Source organism: Rattus rattus, chromosome 3, assembly GCF_011064425.1.
Source record: "Rattus rattus isolate New Zealand chromosome 3, Rrattus_CSIRO_v1, whole genome shotgun sequence".
In the NCBI taxonomy this organism is placed as follows: domain Eukaryota; kingdom Metazoa; phylum Chordata; class Mammalia; order Rodentia; family Muridae; genus Rattus; species Rattus rattus.
In genome coordinates this window covers 71,806,202-71,813,603 of record NC_046156.1, presented here as the reverse complement: position 1 = coordinate 71,813,603, position 7,402 = coordinate 71,806,202, and the positions used below count along the sequence as shown (strand labels likewise).

General features: G+C 36.7%; 1 non-coding gene across 1 annotated transcript; it reads left to right on the top strand.

Moving 5' to 3' along the window:
• The first annotated feature begins 6,411 nt into the window (after positions 1-6,411).
• On the top strand, positions 6,412-6,575 carry LOC116897449. The gene has a single exon (XR_004387483.1). It is a non-coding gene; the product is annotated as a U1 spliceosomal RNA (small nuclear RNA).
• The last annotated feature ends 827 nt before the right edge of the window (positions 6,576-7,402 follow it).

Genomic DNA, 7,402 nt, shown 5'->3' with positions numbered 1-7,402 from the left:
ATGAGAGATCCTACCACAAAGGAATAGATGGAAAACAATAAAGAAGCATATTTTCTTCTGCCCTGCCCTGTCTTCACACACACACACACACACACACACACACACACACACACACACACACACACACACACACACACACACCCTTGGATTCTATATTCACATGGACATGAAGATAAAGAAATAAATTTTAAAAATAAATAAGCAAATGCTGGAGAGATGGCTTTGTGCTTTTGAGCACTTGCTGCTTTTCTAGAGGACCAGAATTTGGTTCACAGGATTGACATCAGTTGTTGACAACTACTTGTAACTCCAGCTCCAAAGGATGTGATGCTCTCTATAGCTTCCAAGAGCACTGGAACTCATGTGGCCTGCGTACACACATATACGAAATACATTATTTTTTTTAAAAGAAAAACATTTTAAAGGAAAAGCTGATGATATGTGTTATACTATCTCATGAACCTGAAATCTTCCTGTCTTTGTAGTATGCTGAGAAACAAGGCTGCCAATCTTGTCTCTGAAAGTTGCCTGGCTGTAAAATGTATCATGGGGCATAAGGATACATGTAGTACTCCGTGGAATTTACTGTCAAGTTCACAAATTGAAAATTTCACAGGATTCCTGGAAATGAGGTTCAGGGGGAACAGGTAGATTCATAAAAAAAGATCGATCTTTATAAGAAGATAAGCTTTACAGGATCACTTTCGTTAAAACCTCTGTTTTTCATGTGACCCTTACATGACTTTGGAGAGGCATGTAAAATCTTTTGGTTCTATACACAATCAAATTTAAAGTGTTTATCAGCTTTTCAAAACCATAAACAAAAACAACTGAATATCTAGATAGGAACAATTGGTATTAAACTATAGAATTCCACAAGATGAATCATGAATACTGATGGTGACTTGAATAAATCTGGTAGATTTGGATGTTCCATGAAGACCACTAGTTTCTGAAGCCAATCCATTGTGAGGATCCTGTTTCCTGTAAGACTTTGGGCTTTCACTGACTACCCCAACTCTGTGACTTTCCATTTGTCAAATTAATTTGACTGCTGTCATATAGACAGAAGTTCTGTCACCTCCCCAGAACTCTTGTATGACCTTTACTACAATATCTTTCCACTCCACTGGGATATACATTTCTCTAACTTCCTTCACCAACACATTCTCTACAGACTCACCTAATAATGAAAAGATTCCTTCTCTTTCTGTTCATCTTTCCAGGTTAAAAAAAATACTGCATTGCTAAACAGAAGGGAGCATTCTCAATGCATGGTCACTGTTGTGCTTTGTGAATCTAGGATGTCAAGTGAACCAACATTTGAAACTTACAAATCTAATATATATAAAACTTGTTTTATATATATACATATATATATATTATTTTTTTAGATTCAAGTATAAAATTTACCTTCGAATTTAGATCAATTGTGGACATTATTAGAATAATTCTTTTCTAGATTATGTAATTTCTTAAGTTGGCCTTAAATGATATTTGTTTTCTCTATGGCAAAACACTTGGAATCTGTTATGTATCATAATGTATAGCTTTTTAAAGCAGGGCTATACCAGATGTGACAGCAGTATACATAACCTCAGTGAACCACAGAACAGAACAGACAATGTAACATCGTGTGTGTATTTGTGATGTATGTTTTCATGAACATGTGTGCATATGTTTGCAAAGCTCTATGTGGGAGCATGTGGGAGCCACAAGTTGAAAGCAGGTGTCTTCCTCCATTGTCCAAACATGTTTTTAAAAACAACTGTCTAGTTGGAATGAAAAGTTGGTTGAGACCACATGAGGCTGGCATTGCAGCTGTTTCTCTTGTTTTGTAATTGAATCCCTCATTCTCTCTGTGATGAAATCAAGGATAACACTTGAGCCTTCGCTCTATCAGATCCATGTTCCAAGCACCAATCCCTGAGGTTGCTTAGAAACAGCCGTGGGTTTATTACACTTTAGTACATTGCTCTGGCCTCAAAACCTTTCAGATATTTACTAATTTCACCCTTTCAAGGAAAATAGTTTATAAAAGCAAAATGACAATATATTGTTTTAAAATATATATATTTAAAATATATAATTTTCTGTAAACAGTAGAAAATTCAGAGCCCAACAAACACATTAAGATATTTGTAATATATATGTATATATTTTGATTGTATAATTATTGATTTACTTTTATTTTTCTAATGTTCCTAATTTTCAGAATTTATTACCTTAATCCATTATTTTTATGATTTATAAACTTGTTAATTAAGCTCATCTAAAAAATGTTCTTACATCAAATATGCAACTCTCATTTTTAAAGTGTTATGCCATATATTGCCAAGTATTTACCATGTATTTATCAATATTTAGGGAGATATAAGTAATACAAGTAGCTATAACTATTCTTTTTATTTTCAAAACTAATGGATCCCAGAAAACATCCTTTTGAAAGAAGTTCTCAGTAGAACTAAGGTAATCAGACTGGAGAGATGGCTCAGGGGGATGGTGTTTGCCACTGGGCCCAGCAACTTATGTTCTTCGCCTAGGATCCACATGGTAGGAAGAGAGAACTGACCCTTGCATGTGACCGTCCCGCATACAAATGCATAAATCATTTATAAGCTTTAAGAGAAATTAAAACACTGCATAGAAACCCAACACAAATGCAGCAAAAAAATAAAATAAGGGATTGGGACTGGCTTTGCTTCTAATGTTGCCTTAAAACATCATCTTCGGGCCAGAATGTCAGATTCCCTCCTTTTTATATTCATCAAGCCAGTCCTCTTCTCACCTCAGCCTCTCCCTACTCTGCATCTCAGCCTGTCCCTCCCTTTTCCACATTCCTACCTACATCCTTCCCATTGCCTCAGAAAAGGGAAAAGGAAGGAAGGAAGAAAAAGTTAGTCACAAGTGATTTATGTAATTCTCATTTGTAGGGACATGACTGTTAATATGTATTTAAAGTAATTACCAGAATACATAATAGCAAAGAAATACTTAAGCTGTTATATCCACATTCAGGAGTTCAATCTTCAGCAGCAGCAGCAGCAGCAAAACTGATGACAAGCCAGGCATGGCAGCTCATGCCCGCAGACTCAGCACTCCACTTAAGCGGCTGGGAAGTGAGACTGCTGTGCCTTTGAGGCCAGCCTATACTACATAGGATCTAGCACCAGATAACCTAGGGCTGTAGTGAAAGGCCCTGTCTCTTAAGAAACATTGACAAAAAAAGAGAGAAGAAAACTTAAGGCAGAGTTGTTGTCTAGTTTTGTTTTTAAAGTATTTCCAGGCTTAATAATTCTAGTACTTTGGTGTCAGAGGCAGGAGGATCAAGACTTCAAGTTTATCATTAGATGCATAAAGAGTAGGTCTGCCTGGGACACATGCAATCTTATCGCGGAGTTAAAATAAAGATTATTTAAACTACTTTTAACACATGTATTGGAGAAAATGTCTGTTCCATGTGTCAGCGTATTCTTCTTTTGTAGAAACACATTTTTGTCTTTCCAATATTTAGAAAGACCAATGTGGGTTTCACAGGTCAGAGTAGCCTATGGGCTTCTCATAAGCAAATACTGACAAAGTAAGACACAAGGAACCGATGGCAACATTCATGTAAACCAAACCAGGTTCAATGCTGGAGTTTGAAGCAAGAGATTGGTCTGAAGGCAGCCTAGGTTTCAAAACAAGACTTTGTCTCAAAACAGCAGAGAGAGCACTAGATGTCCTGGGCCTATTTGGGCCACAAATGTGGTGATTCATACAATTTAGTAAGAGCAAGGAAAAAGAAATGGGCCCTTCTAGTTACTATATAGTGCATCTAAGTGAAACATTCAAGTGGGTTGAAAAAGCCATCAAACACATAATCAGACTGAGGAAACTCCTCTGTTAACTTTAATTCCCCTTATCTGTTATTAATGGTATTATATATATCATGTCTCAGGATCTGAATAACCCCATGCAGTCCAATGTAGCTGCAGTTAGAACCACACAAAGCTAAGGAGTGTGGGCAATGTGTGCAGACTAAGTCTGATTCTGCCCTGGCATGTTTTTTCCTGTTAAAAAATATTGTGTCATTCATAGAATAATACTGAAAATATTTGTTTTAGTTATGAAAGTCCAAAAACCAAAAATGTTTGGTTTAACACTCATAATCCCTCAGTTCTCAATGCTGAGTGAAGATCCATTTGCCTCTATTGTAGCCTCATTCCTACAGGTAATGTGAGAGATCTCGGGTCAAAAACAATTTCCCAGCAGACTAATTTTTTGCGAACTTCAGCAGGAAGTTTTAAAGGGAAGCGTAACTTTCAAAGCCTGCCGTAACACAATTCTCATGTCAGCAGACAGCCTCTGTGGAAGCAGGAAACCCTTTGCTTGAACACCATCAAAACATGGTAAGACACAGACAAGATCTAAAGAGCAAGAAATTAGGAAAGTCAAAATGACAGATTCGCAACAGTTGCTCAGTGTAATTCTTCTGCAACTCGGATAGGACTCTGAACAAAGCACCCAGAGACGCTGCAAACCGTCAGATCAATGTAATCAGTCCTGATGGTGGCTCCTACAGCATGTTACCTACTGTCTAACTGATAACATGCTGCTCTGTTGCAGATTATCTGAGAAAATTAACGAGATAGAAGGCTTATTTTGCCTTATTATTCTAGGTAGTCAAGTCCCTGAATGCTGACTGGCCCCATTTCTATTAGACCTGTGGTGAGATACAGACAGTACTTTTCACAGAAAAGGGGAATGGTAGAAGGAACGAGGTGCCTCAAACCTATGCATAACCCATTGCAATGACCTAAAGAGCTCCCAATTAGGTCATCCTCTTATATCCTCCTTTACCTTCCAAAAGTTCCTCTTAAAAGAGTAAGTCTTGGACACACGTGTCTGCACACGACATATAACATTCAAATTACAAAATGCGCTGAGTTTCCATAATTATGTCATTACTTCGTGTAAACACTGTTTGTTTTCAGTTAGAGATAAATAAGATTTTTGTTTTTCAACTACAAAATTACTGTGTGTTATATAAGGAAAGTCTCATACCAAATCCATTAGATATTTATCAGTAAGTAGGTAGGTAATAGTCATATGATAATTACATAAACTCAATAAGGTTTAGTTTCATAAAATTTATTCAGGAGGATGAATAAAGTTTTACCAAGAAACTATACTGCCAAGTTAATGAAGTAATGTAATTACTTTATCCAGTCTGAAGTAGTAGGTAGTCAAAAGCAAGATGAAGAAATGCTAAGCCTGAGAGTAATTTTAAATTGTAAGTTACCAAGTTCTACCTATTCTTTCAGTATTTCTTTTTCCTTTTGATGATACTGGAGATTGAGTACATCCCCTTGCCATTCACACATGCTAAGCAGAGCTCACAGAATATTTTGGTCCTCAACCATGCAAGACCAAATATATTTCCACAGACCCTCCAGTCAATGCCTACCTTCAACAGCCAGATTTTCATCAATGAAAAGTAACAGCAAAAATTGGGTGTGGTTATAAGAATATTTATAATCCCAGCATTGGAGATACTCATGGAGGATTGCCAGTTCATGGCCAACCTGACATATACACTGTGAATTTCAAGGTGTCCTGGGTTGCACAATACCCTGTCTCAAAATGCATGAATACACGTATACATACATACATACATACATACATACATACATACATGCATACATATATACATACATAATTTAGATTTTCTAGGTTATTTAGTCATCCTTTTATATTTGAACTGGGTAAGTCAAAATAGATTTAGGGCCACCTTTCAGAACTTCGGGTGAATTTTTTGTTATTTTCTTTTGCTACTATATTATTTGGTTCCTCCTCCTCTTCCTCCCTTCTCCTCGTCCCTCTTCTCCTCTTCCTGAAATTCTAACTGAGCAAATACTAAATTTTCCAAAATATGTACAGTATCTCTGAATAAAATAACCAATGTATTAACCAATTGCACCTATGATATGAATGAAATAAGTATGTGTGTCGTTAAAGCTGCTTTGATAAACTTCCAAAATTAAGAAAACTGCAGGGAATAGAAATCTGTCTCATAGTTGAAGAATGGGAAGTCTAAGAATGAGGCATTTATGTTTGTTTGTTTGTTCATTTTTGAGAACTCTATGTATTTAGGGCCCACTTCCTCACAGAGAGCTGTACAGTGTCTCCTGGCTTCCCGAACTAGTCTCTTTCTAGGTATCTTGGATGCTATGCATAGAGGTATTGATCTCAATCATGTGGGCTCTGATGTCAGGAGCTACTCACTTCCCAAAACCTAATACCATCACCTTGGAGGTTAGAATAAATTTGAAGTTAATGCAGATCTTGAAATAAATACAGATAACAAATCATATACATTTTAAATATACTTAATATAAATGAATATAAATCATTGAAAATATTAAATTGATACTTACCTGGCAGAGAAGATACCATGATCATGGAGGTCGTTTTCCAAGGGCGAGGCTTATCCATGGCACTCTAGATGTGCTGACCCCTGCGATTTCCCCAAATGCAGGAAACCCAACTGCATAATTTGTGGTAGTGGGGGACTGCATTCGAGCTCTCCCCTGGTTTTATAAAAAAAAAGAAAATATTAAATTGTTGCACATATTTTCTGAGCACAATCTCTTTGTTCTTTAATTGTGTAGTGAAAACAGACTAAAATTATTTTTGTGTGAATATATATATATATATATATATATATATATATATATATGAATGCACATATGGGTGAGTATGTGTGCACATGTGCAGGGGCCAGGGTAGGCAATCATTTTTCTGCTCAATCACTAAAGAATCCACTGAGGCAAGGTCTTTCCCTGAAGCTGAAGCCAGGCAAAGAAGAACAAGCCCAACTGTCTTTCTCTCTTTACCTTCCTCACATACAATGTTGAGATTATAGGAGATGGCCACTCTTGGCTTTTTACATAGGTGCTGGGACCTGAAATCCAATCCTCATTCTTCCATGGCAATAGCTCTTATATACTGAACCCTCTCTCCAGCCCATAAGAATATTTTAGATAGAAGACAGCATGGAAATAGTAGGCTATTCCCATGAAGTGTTTAGGTATTTTCAGTAACACAATGTAGATTATATAAAAATACTTATCATTTAATGTAGATTGATATTTATAAGCAGGTGACGACTGGCACAAGTTAGATCAAGGCCATGATTGGACAGTAAAAATAAGGCGGGGACAAAGCTTTTGTAAGGCAGGAGAGAAGGGGAAGAAGAAAGAGAATCAGGACGGAGACAGAGGACCACCCAGATATGGGTGGTCTTGAATTTTTAAAGTAGTTATGTATATTTCTTAAGGGATGGATTTCTGTAGACAAATTTATCTTATCTAGGTGGGCGGTTTACATCTTTATCAATTGGTGTGAGTTTATTGTGTGG